This window comes from Nylanderia fulva, unplaced genomic scaffold (assembly GCF_048542155.1).
Source record: "Nylanderia fulva isolate GAGA-0341 unplaced genomic scaffold, ASM4854215v1 Scaffold31, whole genome shotgun sequence".
NCBI lineage: Eukaryota > Metazoa > Arthropoda > Insecta > Hymenoptera > Formicidae > Nylanderia > Nylanderia fulva.
In genome coordinates, this window is record NW_028190379.1 from 1571912 (window position 1) to 1592917 (window position 21006).

The 21006-nt window shown below is 33.3% G+C and overlaps 1 protein-coding gene and 1 long non-coding RNA gene across 6 annotated transcripts in view; one reads left to right on the top strand and one right to left on the bottom strand.

Annotated features, from left to right (window-relative positions):
- SERCA (ATPase sarcoplasmic/endoplasmic reticulum Ca2+ transporting SERCA) overlaps positions 1 to 5272 on the bottom strand; it is a 54842-nt gene extending 49570 nt beyond the window's left edge. For 2 of the 5 annotated variants that reach the window (XM_029306507.2, XM_029306508.2), the window contains exon 1: positions 4964 to 5271. The gene's annotated coding sequence lies outside the window, so the exon portion shown is untranslated. Of the gene's footprint in view, positions 1 to 1410; positions 1808 to 4963 lie in introns of all 5 variants that reach the window. The other 3 variants (XM_085484750.1, XM_085484752.1, XM_085484749.1) reach the window with 3 other exon arrangements.
- LOC146722481 (uncharacterized) overlaps positions 1 to 21006 on the top strand; it is a 37771-nt gene that overhangs the window by 2309 nt on the left and 14456 nt on the right. The window lies entirely within an intron of this gene.

Here is a 21006-nt window from a genome sequence, read left to right on the forward strand (position 1 = left end):
TTAATATCATTTTTACAAAATGTTAGCTTTTCATTATAATTTCTGTTAATTAAAAATAAGTAACGTGATAATTAATTGTACGTGCCACGGTGGAATTCCGCGATATCATTTCCTTTAAATATCAAATACCTATCAACTGTTTTTTTGCCATGTTAATTAAAATAGCTTGGATATATTTAAAATAACGCAGATATATAGAACGAAAAATCTGGCAGGCAATCAATTATACGATCCTGACAGTTTTTTAATAGATTTTTTGATATTAACTTATTAATCAGAAAATCGTAAGAAATCGTGATCGAAAAAAGAGTTAAAAATTTGATTACATGGAAAAATAAAAAATAATTATTGTGATACTATTTCGTTTATTCATTACATTAGACACAAATTAATCATCCATGCTATATTTTTAAATTTAAAAATAAGATGACACGTTGAGAACGAATAGCCTGCTAAAATGTCGACAAGTTTTGAGATTAATTAAACACGTCGCATTCAATTCCCATGATACGCTTTTTAATCAACGCGGACGTCAACTCTTCTCGTGATTGCTTGGAAAAGTTGAGACAAAACGCGGTCAGAGCGAGGCAGTTGTGCTAAAATGATGACAAGTGGTTAATTACACACGTCACATACGACTCCCATAGGGTCTATTGTATATTCACATTCAAGGCCAGGGCACAAATCTGTGAAGCAACTTAATCGAAACGAAGGACACTCAATCCTCAACCGCGAGACTTGATTACGATCTTAATTTTCGGCAATTTTTTGCAACATTTGCTTGCGAATCAAAATATATATTTCTTCATATAAAATATATTTTTTAATATTCTTAACAAAATAATAGTCTATACTTCAATTTTATTGCGATTTCATTGACTTTTTTGGAAATCATTTTCTGTCAATTACATTTATAAGCATAATGAATCATATACGGAGAGAATTTTCTCTCTGAATTTATCCTGAAAATCACGACAGGACACTACAATGGCTAATTAATACGCGAATTTTCGCTAAAATTACACAGAGAGAATTTTCTTTTAGAATTTACCCTGAAAATCATGAAGAATTTTAGAAGAATTTCTCTTATTAATATTAACCACAATAAAAAATATAAATATATATATATATATATATATATATATATATATCTAGTAAATTTTCCTACGTACATGTGATAGAGATATTACTATTTTTTATCGTGGTAAAAATATGAGAATCAGAGGAACTTCAAATTCTTCCCGATTTCCCGGGTAAATTCTGCAAGAAAAAATTCTCCGTATAATTTTACCGCAAATCGCGTATTAATTAGCCATACCATACTAGTATCCCGTCAGCACTTACACCGGGGTTTTCCTCTTCACTCGGGGCGCGATTGAGGATTAAGGGATCGCGAATGGCAAGACTAACCCTCTGACTCAGCTGAGTGTCCCCTTCGACGGAGCGGCAACCGCTCACATCAGTTTGGTCCTTGAAGGACAGACACGCCGCGACAGATAAAGATACGGACTCGGCGAGCGGTCGCGCGGTACTGCGGGTACCAAGCGCGATACTCTCCGCTGAGGACTGCTCTTGCTCTTCCGAGGACTCTGTCCGGATCCAACGACCAGCTCGCTCGAGCGCCCGGGACGCGACTAGCCGGCCAAATCGCGCGCGCTCGAGCGGACGTTTTTAGCACATCTTCGACGACGACTTCCTAATTATTTTGGCAGAGATCAGTTCGCTCTCTCCCGATCTCCGGCATCGCGCCTCCTGCCTCTCCTCCTCCCCGAGATCATCCGAGAGGGTGGTTTCTTAATTTTTTACACTGCGAAATGTAAGAGGGATCTGTGGAGTTTGTTTGCTGCTTTTAGCAATCTCTCTCTCTCTTTGATTAATTAGGAAATATTTTTTTGTTCTACTATTTTAATTTTATTCATGTGAGAAATCAAATCTCTCAAAAAGGTACGTTAGATTTACTTATAAGGACTGAGAGTTGTTGAACTTCTATATGTTCAGAAACATAAGTGTTCGTTGAACTTATTTTTTTTTCTTGAAGAGATTAATACGTTATGTGTAGCAATAATTTACCAACAAACACGTTGCGTTGTATAAATTATACAGAGAGTTTTCTCGCGTATATGGATGCTTGAAATTTTAATTTTTTGAATTATTATTACATTGAATTATTATATTAAGTTTCGAAGATTAATGTGTGACAAATTCTTGTACAACCATTAAATTTGTAACGTGCATATATTATTGAAATAACTAGAATGTTTTTAAATATATTTGGGAAATTTTGCAACATAAAGGCGATAAAAGGATGTTTTATTAATTGAGAAAAATTTAGATTAAACAGATTAGGTTTATTTAATGATGATCTTTTTGTAACATGAAGACCTCTCTCGAGCTGCATCCTCTAATAAAACATGAGCGTACATTTGTTCCATTTTAAGCACAGAAAATGTGAAAAGTGCAGTTGCAGAGAGAAACAGACCTGGTAGTCATGAACTGGGTGAGTGCACCAACGTGAGGATTAGTAGAATCTATTTGAAGACGAGGTGCAACATGTTGGACGGGCCGTAAGGATAAGAAACGTAGCGCGTTTGTTGACAAACAAGTAAAGGTCGGGTTTGTATGTAACGAATGTTTCACATAGATATGAGGTAATCCTGCCTCGTTGGATCGTCCATCCTCGAGAAAAAGCAACATTCTCTCTCTCTCTCTCTCATGTATAAAATCGCATATGCAACTTTCCCGACTATGCCAAATGATTCGCCTGTCAACATGAGATAAATCTTCTAGGGATGTATTAAAATCATATATATGAATACTAAATAAATTTTCTATTTGAGATTTGTTCCGAAAATGTTCATGTTAATAATTATTAAACTTATTTTTTTTCCTTGGTTGAGAGGTTTACGAAGTATTATATAATTATGTACACGCTCTCTCTCTCTCTGCATAATTTATAGAGGCAGCTTGGCTCGCATATTTACAGACGTTTTAAATTTTAATAAAAAATATCAAGTATATTAACATCTTTCGAATCATTATTATTATATTGAAATATTCAATTAATTAAATTATAAAGATTAACGAAAAATTCTTGTATGATATAGACGCAGTATAAAATTGTGAATTTGCTATGAATTTATTTAAGTGACTTCCGTTTAATTGGATCGTCGAATCAAGAGACAGCAATTGTTGGTTTACAAAAACTTATTGCATATTGATCTTTTTTCATCAATCGAGTAATGTCCTCTAATATTGGCGATGTCTCTATGTTTTGCTATTGTGACGTGATGCCATATGCTAATGTTGGCGCGTATATAAATGCGTGTTTCGATTTCCGCCCGGTTGCGGACAGTGCACGCATTAGCACGTTCCTTCGTATGAAATCATCCATCACGTATTTCTGCCTTGAGATCCATCGCCAAAGATAACAAAATGTCTTTTTAAATTTTTAAAAATACTTTCGTACGGGGACCAGCAAAAATTGAATTCGAGGTACGTAAAAACGTGGAAAAAAAACCCGTCCGCGCGCAGTTTTACGCTTTAAAACATTTAACGTTTAATTATTCCGCTGCAGGATTAAAACGTTAGTTTATTAAATTTGGGAACGCATAATAACAAGCTCGTATATACAATATAGTATATTTTTTTTTCTCCGCGCGGTCTACTATCTTTTACTAACGCGCGTGGATTTATTCTCATTAAATGTCGCGTCTCTCCTTTCGTCGCGTAATATACTGCGATGTGATGTTTTATAACGGCGTTTAATTATAGTTTAGGATTGCACAAATTACGTGACGTCGCGAGTCGAGGTAATTTCTCGGTCCGCGAAAATTGTTTTACGCGCGCGCCAACGCAGCGGTGACCTACAAAAACTAAAATGAATTCTTGGCTCTAGTTATTATAGGTCGCGTAATACGCGCGACGAGTGTTATAATTTAACCAAATTTTATAAGATTTTCTTTTTTTTTTTTTTTTTTCGATGCAAGCTTATTATATTACGTACGAAAAAATTTGACGGCGCTTCGAAATATTTTATTTCACACGGGACAGCATACTTTTGATCCGTGTATTTTGCTTCGCAAGCGCTTATTATGCAATCAGTGCAAGAGGATTTCTCGCATTCATTTAAAATAATAAATTTAATGATGTTTATATTCAATAACGACGAATGCAATATTAATTATATCCAATGAAATAAATACAAGCTATTTCAATTATAAAAATCGTTCTCAACAATTGGACACTTTTATATATTTATTCCAAATCTCATGTTTGCCTAAGAAGAACTAATGCTCTGGAGCATGCTTGGCTAGCCATTTAAGAATATTAATAAAATCGTTAAGGAGGCATCTGAACATTCTGACAGATGTTGCTCAATTCACACGCGCGTACAGTTTCAGAATTTCTGGATTCTGTACGGTAGGAAAACACGTGAGATTCTACAAATAGCAGGCAAACTCGGGATTCATGCAGCTCACTAATATCTCTAGGGACACTTCCTGTCTGACAAACTATTCCAAAGAGTAATTAAAAGCCATTATCGTGCTTTGAACTGACAAGAGGGACTTTCTGTAAAAAATTCACTATACCCGAATCGTTTCCGAATTTCCCGAAATATTTCGAATTTACATTCCAATATCAACGAGCGAGATTTTCGATCATTTTTGCCAGCCAAAAATGTCACTGTGGAGCTACATATCCTTCAACGTAACTCATCGACCCTTCGACACGGTGTGAATCGAGATTTCTATATATATATTCACAACGAATTCGAGATATCAATCACAATAATGATATTCAATGATCCTTCACGGGTTAATCCTTCTTGACTTTTCCGTCACTACACTCGCGCTTCCTCCCTCCTGTGAGTTCTCCACTTTTCGGAGGATTCGTCACTGAGCGCGATCACACGAAGAACACTATGCAACTGCATCCCACAATTTTGTGCGGCAAGTGGACTTACCAGAAATTAATTTCTTCAAGTCTTGAAAAAGTTTCACTCGGACGTGTCGCGGGGGAGGGGGTGGACCACCCCCGTTAAACCTTACTCTCCCTTTCTCTCTCTCTTTCGTTTTTTTTCCTGTTTTCTCTTTCGATGCTCACTTTTACTCCTCGATGCGCATCGTCGTTCGTCGACGTGCCGCTCTCGACTGGGCCCTTCTACGACGTCGTAGGAGAGTCGTGTACGCGACGGTAAAAGAGGGAAGCGGAACAAACAAACATTCAAAAGGGGGCAACGTCTGCGCTGCTGACAAAACGAAGCGCCGAGGAGCCGCGAAATTCGTTTAAATACGTCCGTAGACGTCGCTACCTGGTGGCGAGACGGCGAACAAAGAAAGACCTATCTCTGGCCGGACGCCAGTGGTCCCGGCGGCTGCTGCGGATATGTCGTCGTCGTTTTTTCGCGTTTAACCTTCGAATCCGGAGAGTCGAGAAAAATAAGAGGAGATATGAGACCGACGTCCAGCCGCTTTTTGATCCGACCGAGCATTTCGATTATTGAAAGCAGGGTGGGTTGATTATAGGCGGAACAACTCCTATAGGGGGTTGAAACTCGATGAATAAATTCCGACTTTTTTAGATTTTTCAAGACTAGGAATTCATTTTTTCCCCTCACTCTTTAGTACAATAAAACAATTTGTTAACTTGACTAAACCTTTTAACTAAATCACCATTTTGTTAATTGAACATATATTAGTTATACGTTTTGTTAGATTTAATATATCACATTTAATTTAAATATTTTTATACGTTGAGTTAATAAAATAATATTTAGTTGAAAGGTTTAGTCAAGTTAACAAATTTTTTATTACAGTGTATTATTTTTTTCCAAATATACAATTTGCATATATTTATATGATATATCAATTAAATGTTAAATCATGAAATTCTCCAGATATTTTTGTCAACAATGAAAAGGTTCGGAAATTAAAAAAACAAAAATTTAAATTATTCATGCTGCATTATGTACGATAATCGAAACAAATTTGTCACTATAAATTATTTAAATAATCATCTTTTTTATTTATATTATATCAAATTTTTTACTTTTGTTTCTATCAAACATATTGAATGTAAATGAATCGCTTTTTTAACAACACAAAATTAGTGTGTAGGGAGTCAAGAAAAAGTTTATATTTATTTAATAACCGAGCATTTCGATTATTGAAAGCAGTGTGGGTTGATTATAGGCGGAACAACCCCTATAGGAGGTTGAAACTCGATGAATAAATTCCGACTTTTTCAGATTTTTCAAGACCAGGAATTCATTTTTTTCCTCACTCTTTAGTACAATAAAACAATTTGTTAACTTGACTAAACCTATTGACTAAATCACTATTTTGTTAATTGAACATATATTAGTTATACGTTTTGTTAGATTTAATATATCACATTTAATTTAAATATTTTTATACGTTGAGTTAATAAAATAATATTTATTTGAAAGGTTTAGTCAAGTTAACAAATTTTTTATTACAGTGTATTATTTTTTTCCAAATATACAATTTGCATATATTTATATGATATATCAATTAAATGTTAAATCATGAAATTCTTGAGATTTTTTTGTCAACAATGAAAAGGTTCGGAAATTAAAAAAACGAAAATTTAAATCAATCATACTGCATTATATGTACGATAATCGAAACAAACATGTCACTATAAATTATTTAAATAATCATCTTTTTTATTTATATTATATCAAATTTTTTACTTTTGTCTCTATCAAACATATTGAATGTAAATGAATCGCTTTTTTAACAACACAAAATTAGCGTGCAGGGAGTCAAGAAAAAGTTTATATTTTTTTAATAAAAAATTTCAAATTATTGAGACAAATGTAGAATAATGTGAAAAAATCCAGATAAATAGTAAAATTTCCTGACCTCTCTTTCCCTGACAATATCCGGTTTTCCAGATTCCCCTGAAGTTCGCTAGACGCACTCTAAGAATGAGAAAATTATAATTCTGAAGTAGTTTTTTGCGGCTGGTATAAACTGACTTTGAGAGAGTACAGTTGATAAATAAAAAGATAGATCAGGACGGATAGTGAAATGGTTTTCTTTTTTAAGATAACAAGAATATGCTTTATTTTTTTAGGACATCAAGGCACTCGAACAGAATAAGTAAATAAATGATTAGATAAAAGCGATAGTAGATCATACGATTTTTCTGAAAATAATTATTTATCAATAAAAAAAATTCACAGATATGAATTACACAAACCTCTGGAAAATATGTTTCTGAATAATTAAATAAAAGCAATGGTAGATCGTACATATTTTTGAATCTTTTTTTATCTATACTTACAATTAGAGGAATATATAAATTTCAAATTTAAAAGATAACAACATGCTGATGTTTCGAAACAATAATTATTTTCTAATAATTATTTTCCAATCAACAATATTTAACATTGATCAATAAGAAGGTATCATAACTTGTAATAATTTTTAATGACATTGTGCTGATCGACAGATCGACATACAGAAATTAAAAATCTTTCAATAAAGCTAGAAAGACTCATGAAGATAAAACATATCAGGATAAAAATTGTTAAAACAATCGCGTGTCTTTTAGGAATTAAAACACGATCGAATTCAGAATTCAGCTATAAATACGTAACTTCGACCATGCTCGTGCGGCATTATTCTTATTAGAATTATACAAGACATACGTTTTCTTCAAGAACGAAAATAGTTGATTGGCGGATATCCAAATGCGATATCAGGTACAACTTCGAGGACAATTCATCGCGAGCGATTTGCTAAGAGATTTGTTCTTTGCCCATCTCATATTAACGTTATTAAGATTTTGCAGTGAAAATTTTTATTCTCCTATCCTACATATATTTTTAAAATACCATTTTTCTTTTAATGAATATTTTTTGCATTTCCAACAAAGAGATACTCGTACAAGCAATCCTTTTTTTTTTGAGTATATTCTAATATTTATATTTTTCATTAATTTTTGTTTTGTTTTTCATAGAGGTAACATGAATAAAAGAGGGAAAGATGTCTTCTTCTCAATTTTTAAATTTAATTAATGTATAAAAAAATAATTGAAAATTGTGGATTTGCAAAATATAATTTTCATGTGTTACAAAATTGATCGCCGGGATTGCAATGTATGCTTGGCAATTTTTCGTCGAGATAACATACTCACTGTATGCGAATCCATTAGCAGAGAAAGCTGTCGTATCGTGCTCGAATGGCGGCAAAATTGCGCGTTTCAAGTATAAGCGCATCTTGAGAGGCGCGAAAAAAGAACGCGCGGCAGAAAGAGTCAGGTCAACGGTCTGGGTTTCTCAAATCCTAAATACGTACAAGTATCCGTTCGTAAGATATATCACTCGCGGCTTCTCGTCGAATTTGCCAAGTCCAGATTCGATTATCTCGCGCATGAGATCGCATACTTGATCAAGGTGCAACGTAACATGACGAGTTAAATTACTATATAAAATGTTCTAATTTTACTCACTTTAATAGCAGTAGTGCCTATTTTACAAAATTGCTTGGCTCTCGATCTACCTCGGCAAAAAAAAATAATATTAAAATATAGAGCAGATTTTCTGATACTATATGGTAGATATATCAATTAATATTAATATATTTTTTCAAGCCTGTAAAAGATTATATTCTAATTTTGCGAGATTTGTCACTTATAATTTTTAAAATTGTCAAAAGTATGAAACAAATATGGTTAAAATGCAAAGTTTCTTGGATAATATTTAATGCACGTTTGACACACATTTATAAAGTAATACATAAGGCAATTTCGTCGTGTCAAAAACTTTTGTGATCAATCAAGTGGATTGACAGGCGCAAACTTTACAAAACTTTTGTTGCGACAAAAAGATGAGAATAGACTGTTCGAAACATCGGAGATAAGTGCGAAAAAGTGTGTCATAAAGGCGCGGGTGCTTTCCAAGAAGATCTCTTCGTCGCAATATACTTCAAAGATGAAGCAACGAGCAATCTGGATAAACATGTCGATGCCACATACATTTTATCGCGAAAGTTAGTGCCTTGAATACGTTTATTTTAAATACATCAATGGCCGTGCAACGTTAACGATTATGATTCAGTAACAGTGTTCTGGAAATACTTGCGCGGGCAAATCTGTTTCTTAATATTGGTATGCATAATCGGAGTATATTAGCATCATATCTCTATATTAGCGCGATATTTCCTCAATTTATTTTCTAGTCACAGAAATTATAGCAAAATTAAATATTCGTCAATTCTCTCACTCAATTATGCAACCTTCTTATAACATTTTTTTGACAACTATACATATGATTTTTGTTACTAATAGTATTGTAGTGAATAATGTCTTATCATAATAAACGTAGAAGAAATTTCTGAAGAATTATTCTGTCATTTCAAATATTAAATATCATTGAAATACCATTAAATACATTAACAGAGTGTTTAGCGGTCAGGGAAATCTGGAAAATCGAGCATTGTCAGGAAATTTTATAAATCTGAAATTGTCAGGAAAAAGCCAAAAAATTTATCCGGATTTTTTCATATTATTCTACATTTGTCAATAATTTGAAATTTTTTATTAAATAAATATAAACTTTTCCTTGACTCCCAGCATGCTAATTTTCTGTGTTGTTAAAAATCAATTCATCTACAGCGTATTCGTTAATTTATATTTTCATCGTCGTGTTGTTTTACTTCAATGTATTTGATAAAGACAAAACTAAAAAATTTGATATAATATAAATAAAATAGATGATTATTTAAATAGTTCATAGTGACATGTTTGTTTCGATTATCGTACATAATGCAGATTGTATAATTGATTTAAATTTTTATTTTTTTAACTTCCGAACCTTTTCATGGGTGACAAAAATATCTCAAGGATTTCATAATTGAACATTTAATTGATTTATTATACAGATATATGCAAATTATATATTCGGAAAAAATAATACTAAAAAGTCAGGGAAAAATAAATTTCTGGTCTTGGAAAATCTGAAAAAGTCAGGGAATTTTTTTCATTGAGTCTGCTGGATACCTTGATTAACTACGGACTATCTATCGATTAACTATAAAAATTAATTACCAAAATATTGTATTTTACTCGATATCAAGTTTTCTAATGTTGTGGAGTATTTTCATTGTGAATTGCTCCGAGTAAGAGATACACTCCTATCGACTATAATGCATTCTGAGATGTGTGCAAGCACCTATCGAGATTAAATAAATATATGTTCATGGCGTATCGAATAACAAAAACAGACGTACGCGCCATAAGCTGACAGGCAGTGCTTGAATTTTGCAACACGGACTAATACCGTCCGAGCTTGTCGAACGGCCGAACTGTCAGAATCAGTTAGACGGCCGTCCCCATGAAACATCCGCACTATCAGCATTCTCTCATTATAGCAAACGAAAATAGACGTTGTTACTTCGTCGCTTACTCTGACCGGCGGTTCAAAGCGTGGCGTTATTCTTAGCCGAAACTCAAAGTCTTACGTAAAATCTGGTTCGCGATATAGCGGTGTTTTGGAGCATCATTAGGCCAGAACCGGTTCTTCATGCTCGATGTTTTGGGTTTCATCTGCTTAGTAGATTCATCAACCCGGAAGAAGTTGCATACAAGTGTAGCATGAATGTGGTTATTCTGAGAAAGATAATATCTTGCTGAATGTAGAATGAATCGCGAATTTCGTCATTGCTGATTCAATAAGAAATTGCAAAAAGTTATTAATATTTCATTACGTCTATATCATACCTTGTATACATATGGAAAAAGCAGAGAAAAATATTTTCGATCGTTTATACAGCGCACAAATATCGCTAGTTAAATTCTGCCTCTGTGACGGCCCAGAAAATCATGCCGTTTTTATAGCGACAATATAATGAAAACTATTTAATAGTTTATCAGGTTGAACACGTGTCTTGTCGAGCTTTATTTGCCACTAACGCGAATTTTAGAGATGTCGATTTAAATATAGAACCGGAAAACATTATGGGGCACGCGCATCTGTAACGACACAAAGAAGAAGAGAGAAAGATCGGTATTTATTTATAACAATTTTTATAAATGAACCCCTAAATAGCTATGATAAAGCCACCTGTCAGACGGAACGGGCCATCGATCATAACGATTCGTCTCTCTCGAGAGTATATATTTCTTTTAATTTAATATATCTATATATGCGTCAATAATTGCAACTCGATTATTTCAGTCATAAATTTCACGCTTGTTTTATATCACATTGAATTTACTTTTTAATATCTTGATAAGAATCGAGAGAATAGAGTCACTTTAATTTTTTTTCGTTGAAGGCAAGCGTGTTTATTAGATCTTATAATGTGAAAATAAACTTATTACAAAAGAAGAAAAAAATACATAGAATATACTTATAAAAGTACGTACCCGTTTAACAATTTTTATTTTTACTTACTAAATAATTTTTCGTGACGTATCAATTTTAATAATTCAATTTTCAGAGAATTTTATAATTAATAATATTGTTAACGTAAGTAAATAAATACACGGAGAATAATTAGCGCGATTTCAAAGGCTATTTTAATCAATTTAATTGAACCTTTCGTGCGATACCTTGTAAAAAAAATTCCATTATATTTTATACTATGATATTCCATGTAATTTTAATATTTAATCGTTGAACGTTCCAACTTGATTTTCTTTAAAGTGACAGAATGGCATGACACTAAACGATCCGCACGACTTTATATTTCGTTAGAGGTGTTTTCAAAGGGAGATCGCCAAGACAATTTTAAATCATTGTCAACAGGATGCATTTGTCAAAATTTATAGGATATTATCAAAGAGCAGTTCACACACGTCTCTCTTCTATCTCGCCGAACAGAAAGGTTCTGTTGCTGTTGAAGGCGCTTTCAACGTCTAACGATATTATCAGCATCCGAAAATTACCGTCACAACTCAATCGCTTGTAAGAGGATAGCACAGACTCTGTTCCAAATTTTTCAGTCATATAAAAGATTGAAAAAATATGCAGAGCGTACACATAAATCGTGGATTAATTTTAAGATCATATAGCAAGGCATAATATAAATCTTAAGGAAATTCAAAAATTATTTTGAATATAATTACAGTTAATGATCTAATATCACATATCTAACAATAAGAAGACAAATGTTTAGAGTTTAAAAATTTATTATTAAATTATATTTGTTTCTCTCTTTCTTTTTTCTATTTTATTCGACAAAATCAAATATGTTGTTAATTAGTGCTCAAAAATGATTTAAAACGGTTTTAATAGAGTAAAGAATTTTGATACTTCCGAGAATATTTCAAGTTCAATTTAAGCAAATTCCGGTTCATTCTTCCATAATCTCACTTTGTAAAGTTTATGATTTTATATCCTTGCCAACTTTTTGATATACTTGCATTGCGGACACACTATTGCTCCATAAATTTGTCTATCATCGTATGTGCACGAGAGCTAGAATGAGAGAGAAAAGGGGCACGAGGGGCTAAAATAAAGAAAGCCAAGTCTGTCGTTCTTGCGAGGTGACTGCTTCCACTACTAACAATAAGCTGCTTAAACCCTACGCATTTAATAACTCGTCTGTTCGCCCACATGTTCAATGCTGTTACGCCTACGTCAAACACTCGGAAAACGGACTTCCCTATTCATTAATAAGGTATTTCCAAGCTATCCTACCTTCTATACAAAGTCCTTTGTTAATGTAATTTTTACGAGAGAATTTAATATCGACGTAGCAAAAATATTTGCTGATCATTAAATTTGTTTTTAATCGATTAAAGTTATCCGATAGATATATATTTTATTTATAGCTTTTCTCTGCACCTCTACAATTTACACTTCTCTAAACCTCCCTCAGTAGAACAACCAAAGATAATATCCGACAAGACTGTGACAGATATTAATTAACAACTTGTGTGTGACCATACATTTTTAAAATTTTTTCATAGAAATACTTTTTTGACAGTTGAAATATCGACTTCTGACGCGAATAAAGAACGTCATTTAAAAATTCTCGAAAAATACACGTAAACCCATAACTATTTTTGATATAACGTCCGTTTATTTATTCAAACTTAAAAAAGTATTTTAGTGCAAGTTAAGAGCATTTTAGTGTACGACGGGCGGAATTGACAGATGTCAATTCGACGTCGGTTCTAAGTACTGGCTTATTTATATGTGATTCATCACGGGTCTTTGCCTCTCGCGACGTGACATTCCTTCCGGGAGGAAGTCTCCACGGTCAGGCGTGTCTGTTAAGCTCGCAAGACTTAAACTTAACTGACCCGAATTAAGAATGCTTGCCCAGCGCGATACAGACACGCATGGTGATGTGATCTGTCATCAAGAAATCAACGTCTTGTATTCACTACATTTAATCGTAATTAATCTGTCTTGTGCTGCCTCGTTCGTAAAACTCTAACACAACATGCGATCATGACATCTAGAATATTGCTCCAAAAAATTCCTTAAATCAGCGTTCAATTAGTCTTCATACTTTTTCGTTTCTACGTGCAAAAATTAATAAATAATCGCGAGATATTGCCTACAATTTTTCTCACATCTGGCCGGTCTCAGTCATATTTTTCGCCGCATCTGTCAATGACGCGGATCGATTCCCGATCGATCTCGAAGAGGGGGATGGTTCGTATATATATGCTCCGGTGCACAGAGCCGCTTTCAGGGTTAACTCGGATCGGTCCTACTTATGTAAAATCTTGAACGAGTAACATTGAGCTAATTATAAACACGGCTGGTTAGTTACGTCCGCGTAGCTGTCCGCGCGTTTCTCGTCCGCTCGCAGCCAGTGCAGCAATTTACGATGCACGCTCGGTCTTCGGTGGATCGACGCGCACGGCTAGCGACCTAACTAAAAATAAACGGTCGGCCACAGAGTGGGCGGAGGGTGGAAGAGATCCGGGGGACCGATCAACGGCCAACTGGGCCAGTAAAGTAGTAGCCGTAGCTCAACGTCCCAAATATAGTCCTAACGTGGCCGCAACCGATCCATCCTATCTATCTGTCCTATCCTGGAAATCGTCGTTGCTCCTTGAGTCATATATATATATATATATATATATATATATATATATATATATATAATATATAGATATAAATAGATGCGTCATATGTATCAGATATATGGCATAACACCCTCTGTGTCACCGGCGATTCCCAGATGACACAGGAGAGCCGCCGTGTCGAATCGCCGCCCTCGAATTGGAACCAGTTCCACGCTAATTCTGGGGTAGGTCAGGTCACGCCGTCTCGTCGCGCTACAGGCGACAGTGTTAATTCCTCGCTATCGCGACTTGATTTATTATAAACCCGGGATTTGTCCGCGTCGATTACTTTTAGAGTGCCAACGAACAAAATGACTCCGCACACGGAGAATTTTCTCTTAGAATTTACCCTGAAAGTCATAGTAATACGTGGGACAATATACAGTATTGGAAACTTTTGTAAGAATTTCTCTGATTAATATTTACCACAATAAAAAATATTAATATGTGTTTAGTTTTTATATCTTATTGTGGTAGATATTAATATTTTTTATTATGGTAAATCTCTTACAAAATGCTTCCAATACCATATTGTCCCATGATTTTCAGGGTAAATTCTATGAAAAAATTCTCTCTACGTTTCTATTTGTTAAAAAACAAAAATGAGAGAATTTAGTATTTCATATACAAAAATTTGATCAACTTTTTAATAATTATTAAATAATTCAACTTTTTAAATTCTTTGTACAAAAAGTTTCTGGATATTAAATATAAAATACTAATATTTAATGTCCAGAAACTTCTTGTAGGAAGAATTAAAAAAACTGCATTGTTTAATAATTATTAAAAAGTTGAAATTTTATTCCACCGCGCAAAGTTAATGAAATAACTGCAGCAGAAATAAAGACGGATGATCAAATTTTTTTTTATTGCGTTATTATTAGCCGAAATCGTCATCGATGAGATAATAGATTGCTATCGATGGGCACACACATGTTTCATCCATTCCGACGAGGATGACAATAATTTTCATTCGATCCCCACTCTCCAAGAGACGACTATATTCAATCTTTATCATTGTAGTGTTAATGCACTTGATCAGTATTATAGGCTCAATGCAATTACATCAGTATGATGATATATGACATATGAATATAATGGTTATTCAAAGTGGATTGTTATATATGGTTTCGGATCTGTATGTGTCTCTTCCACTTTATCGATTTATGCCGATCATATATGCATAGTTGCTTTCTTCTGAAAAACACGACATATTTATCATCGATGATGAATGAGTCCGTAGACAAACAAAGTCAGGAAACACACGTCGCTTAGATGGTTTTAATTTAATCTTTTTAGATGGAAAGAGTAGTTAAAAATGAAAACATATGGGTTTGTTTATGTCATCGTATTTTTACTAGTTGATGGAATGCGAATTTTAATACTCCTTCGTAATACTCCGACACATTTTTAAGATATAATTCCTCTAATTATTTTAGATAAAAAATGACTTTATATCAAATACTTTATAAAATTTGATATTACAGAAAGCCAGAATTATTGACATGTTTATTTAAAAAAAAAATTATTACTTTTGAAAATTATATTTTATATAAAATATATATTGATAGAAAGTTCTTTTTTTTCTTTTCTGAAAAAAGCAGTGGAATGCAATAAAATTTATTACAGAGTAAATGAAATTAAGTGAAATTTTATGTATGTATATATCTGATATCTAATTGGCATCTCTAATTTTTACTTTTATATGTATATACGAAATGCTTCGATAGACTAGTCAGATTACTTTAATAAAACATGAGCAGCAAAATCACAGAAATGCCGCACAAATATATAAATAACGATCGTGACATATATATTTATCGTGTCTATGCGCCTGCAGAACTGCATCATTGAAAGAGACACAATTTCAACCCAATAATGAGCAGAGAACCAATGCTAATGAAATAAAAAATTAATTAAATTAAAATTTCGAACCTTTTCAACCACCTACGATACAAAATTGCATATTAAACATAAAAATTTAATTTTTAATACAGGTTTATGACATTTTCTTCAAACTATTCAACCAATAAGATGCATGAAAAGTCTTGTCTTTATATTTTAATAACATTTTCCGAGTATTAATATTTCACAATTTTTACTCTAGTCTGCATTCTTCTTAATTTCCTGAATTTAATGTGGAGTCTTTAAATCTCTCGAAATTTAATTTGAAAAGAAGAGAGAGAGGAGAGAAGAATAATATATTAATTACAATATTATTTGAAATATTAAACTTTATATTTTAAAATAATCTATTTCTATTTAATCTAATAAATTAAAAAAAATATATATATAATTTTAATATTACTTTTTGACATTAGAATTCCTAGGCGTATACTTTTATATTTAAACACGCTACTAAAGTTTATTTGAAGAGGACAAAAATAGCATATGAACGAAGGTTGCATTTAAGTTGTGCGTGCTGACATCCCCAGGAATTCTACCGTACTTTGAGATCGGTCTCTGTCCATTTTGATGAAGGCAACGCAACGTTACGGCTCGATGAATATCGCGGTTACTGCGTGATGCAAGACGTCGCGAGTGGATGCACTTCTCTGAATTTTCAAGACAACCGAGGATCATATAATTAATTTATTTACTACTAATATGTCAAGCATAGATTTATAATCACTTTCTGCTCTAGAATAAATAAGATCATAAAAATATTTCAAATTTTAAAAGAGAAGTTGCAAACAAATATTTCAAAGCTCAAAATTCCATCAAGAATTTAAAAATATTCTTCGAGTTATTTTTCAAAATAAATTCATAAGGAGACGATTTGTGAAATATAAAAAAATATCGAATACAAATATTATATTCAAGAAAAGACAGAGTATAAAAAAATTCAGCGATTAATATTGTGGAACATATAGAAATAATGACTGAAATATTAAAATCGCGATAGAAAAACTTTGCATCGGAAGTGGGCGAATATTTCGAGGTTCAACATTCTAAATCAGGACTCTGAAAAAAAATGTGCCGTTCGATTCTCCATGAAAGATTCGACGACCGCGTTCGCGCGACAGGTGATCCTAAATTATTCGTCGTTCTCCATCGCCGTGTGCCGGGGAATCTTTGGCAGATCCCGCGACGTCGAAACGCAGAAAAGTCTCATCTATCATGTCGAAACGCGTAACGCAAAAATAGTCGCAAGGATACGCGTTCGCGCGCGCGACTCCGGACTTGGCGGCTGATCTATGCGTGATCTCGCAAACGCGAATTATCGAGCTTCGCGATCCCGATAACGAGCAGGCCGAGATATCGCAGCGAGATAACGATGTGACAGATAGAGGAGAAGCCGTAAGAATACGAGCAAATGTCATTTCAGGCTTCGTAATTCAACAGACAGAAATATTGATAGAGTCTGTCATGTCATTTTTCACGAATACCTTTTTATCTTTTTTTTTTATTTTATTTTTATCTGTTATCTTATTCCCCTAGGTATAAATATATGTGCTATAGGGATTCTTATTAAATAACTGATCGTTATTTGTGTCTCTTGGAAAGATAAATTTTTACGAAATATATCACACTTCTTGCTAATCATCGGATATTAACTATATAATAATAAATATAGGTATCTCTGGAGGGTGTATGTATTTTTTTTCGTCGTGCTTCATTGGCTTAGCAAAGATACGTTTTTACAGAAAATATCTTAGGTTCTAGGAAAGGGCAAAGCAGGTTCATCCTCTTAAGAGCGTGCAAAAGATGCACTATTACGCAATGATAGGAAGAACATTTTGAGGTCTGATATGAAAGCAAGGGTTGTTGTCGGTTATACGTTACAAGGGTGATAAAAATACGGGAGTCAACTCTGACTTCTTCATACGATTAAAATACCGTCTCACCCTTTAGTTATATATTTCTTGATCAATTTTTAATAACTAATAATATATTTATACCTCTTTTAATAACCGAGATAATCAATTCATTATTTTTTGATTTTTAAATTCGCAATCTGAAAAAAAATGTTGTTTTTTGGTTATTTGCAATATTTTTCTAACAAATTAGTTTAATTTTACATAGCATGCTATGACAATATTATAATCACTTTATCATATATATAATAGTGAAAAGTGCCAAAATTATTCAATGTATTTTGCAACCGATTCTCTATATATCTCATCCATATAATCTACATATATTTTCGAAAAATACATATATAAACAAATATATATATATCATTCTCCCTCTTCTTCTTGCTTCATCTGCGGATTCCTTCGCCCACTTTAACGTCGACTTTTTTTTTAATATTACTTTCGGAAAACCCGTTCGAATTTTCTTCAGACACGAGAAAATACTCTGTCCTGATGCCGTGTTCGCTAATCTACGAAAAGAAACGTGACGTTTCGAAGGATCCTTGAGAAAGCCGCTATTACGGCCGGTCAAGCCTACGCTCTAGGCCAGGGGCTAGGCTAGGCTATTTCCGCGTTTCAGCTTAAGGACCGAAATAGTCGTGGAGAGAATTTGTGAACAAGAAACCCGTTGGGACTATCCGCGAGGATCCCCGGTGTGTCTGACTAGATAGAATCAATCTTATTTATTCTTTTCATCATCCGACAGTGTGTATCGCCGCGAGAATTCGAGTTTTCGCTCTGTTGCGTCTGTTTAGTTTTCCAAACACATCGAAATGAGGGACAGCAGATGTAATCTAACAGACGTCTCATCGAATCCACGCGCGCGCAGATTATATAATATATCCCTCTTTAAAATAAACGGACACCGCGACGAATATATAAATAGATAGCTTTTATATAAAAAGTATTAAGACAGTCCTAATTTATTTTGGCCATTCGTATAACTTTTGCTTTAGAAATCTTTAGAACAATATATATTGAGCGTGGGAAAAATCGCGTGAATTTATATTATTTATTCTTCTCTCATATCTGAGTTGTTTATTACGTTATTATATTTACTGTGATAATTATTTTCTTCTTCGTCACATTTTTACTTGGTTATCATAAATGTATATTTAAAAGTATTAAAATATAAAAAATATGCATATATCGCATATATAAATATCCTCGTATAAACTTGTTTCTCAAATTTCAGACAAATTAAACAAAATGAAACGAAAAATATTCACAAAATTTCATTTTTTTATTTATCTGAAATTTGAGAAAAAAATAAATATTTACATTCCTCTTTAGAAAAATGTAACTCCTTATAGGGTTGAATATAAGAGTACATGTTTATATAAGAAATCCCCCTTAATCTTCGACAAAGAATCATCTAAAATTTTTCGTACTTATTTAGATATACACCCTGTATAAGTCTATTAAAAATTATAACTGATGGATATAGCCAACATTATATAAATATTTTTACAAATATTTTTTATATAAATATTGTTACAAATATTTTTTATATAATTATTTATATAAATATTTGTAAAAACATTTTTATAAATAATTTTTTATATAAATATTTTTTTAATTTTTATGATATTTCCTAGATGCCTAAAAAATAGACTTAAAAATATATAATTGAAGCTCCAATTTTTTGGAATTGTTAGTGGCAAGTGGAAGAAAGAAAGAGAGGGATCATCTCGGCGCGCCTGTGTTTTACTCGCGCTCCTCAGCTTCTGCGCGGTCTCCTGTGCACGACAGCTATTTCCACTGTCGTTCGGGAACGATGCGACAGGTGCTAAAGGCATGCCAGGCGGCGCGATGCCGCATCTTGGCGAGGATTTCGAAATCCGCCGAGAGAAGCCCGCGACGGAGTATTTTCAATCGTCTCTACGGTGCTGGGCGATTCCTCCGTCGTCCTGGGAACGGCACCGATAGGTGAAGGCGAACAGATAGGTGGGTTCGCAAAGCATATTTCTGGCAGTCACGAGATACAATTATACGGGCGACGAACGAGCTCGGTCGCGAGAGAAAGAAGGAGAAAAGGCGTGCGACGAGGATAAAGGACACGCGATATATACATAATGCGAGATATAAACGGGGAGACGATGGAGCTGAAGGGAAGAACACTTTTCAAGTGGAAACAGACACGCGTTGCTTTAGGTAGATACGACATTGTCGGGCGGCAGCCAATTTTCAGGGAAATTCCATTAATACTCGTGGCTTTGTCCCACTTCGAATTGATGATTCGTCGTCGTTCCGCACGTTACATTATTAAGACAAATCGGTTTGATGTAAGATATTTCTGATGTAAGATATTCCTGATGTAAGATATGTGACTCATTAGTCTTTCATTCCGGATAATTTGCTAAATTTGGTATTCGGAAGAACAAGATTTTGTGTTAAAAAATGTACTATTTAAAAAAAATCACTATAATAACAAAATCATATCTATATTTATATAATAGAATATTTAATGATAAAATAGTAATTTTCATTCAGGGTTTAAAGAAAATTAAAAATTGTTGATTTAACTATAATTCGACATTGAAGCACCATTTTTTTCTCGTATATTAGAAAAAATATGAAATATTTTGTAGATCAATGGAGTAATATGAAGACTTGTAGAAAGAGTATAATGGCGACCAAATAAATTTTACAGAATGTATGCGGTACTTTGCGATGATATGCTATCATACTTGCGCATGATGGATGCTTCGGTAGATTGAAAATTAGTAACGTCTCTTGGGAGAAGAGAACATCTTCAACTTCAGATACTCGTACATGCATTTGCTGAACGCGTGCGTTACACACAACTCCGATTTTATAAATTTGAAAAATATCCAGCCATATCAAAGTCATATTTTCTGTATTTGTATACGTTGATTGTATGCCAAAAATGTACACCTACACATGTGCAATTACACGAGATTGATATCTCAATTCGGTCTTCCCTCAACGCAAAAAATTATCGGAGTAAAAACCACTGGATTAAACAATATTAAGATCAGTAAAAAATATAGCATAAATTTGTTTAATTAATAAAGTCCTCGTATTCTCTTCCATAACTCGAAGATATTTTTTTCTGTCATAAAAATAT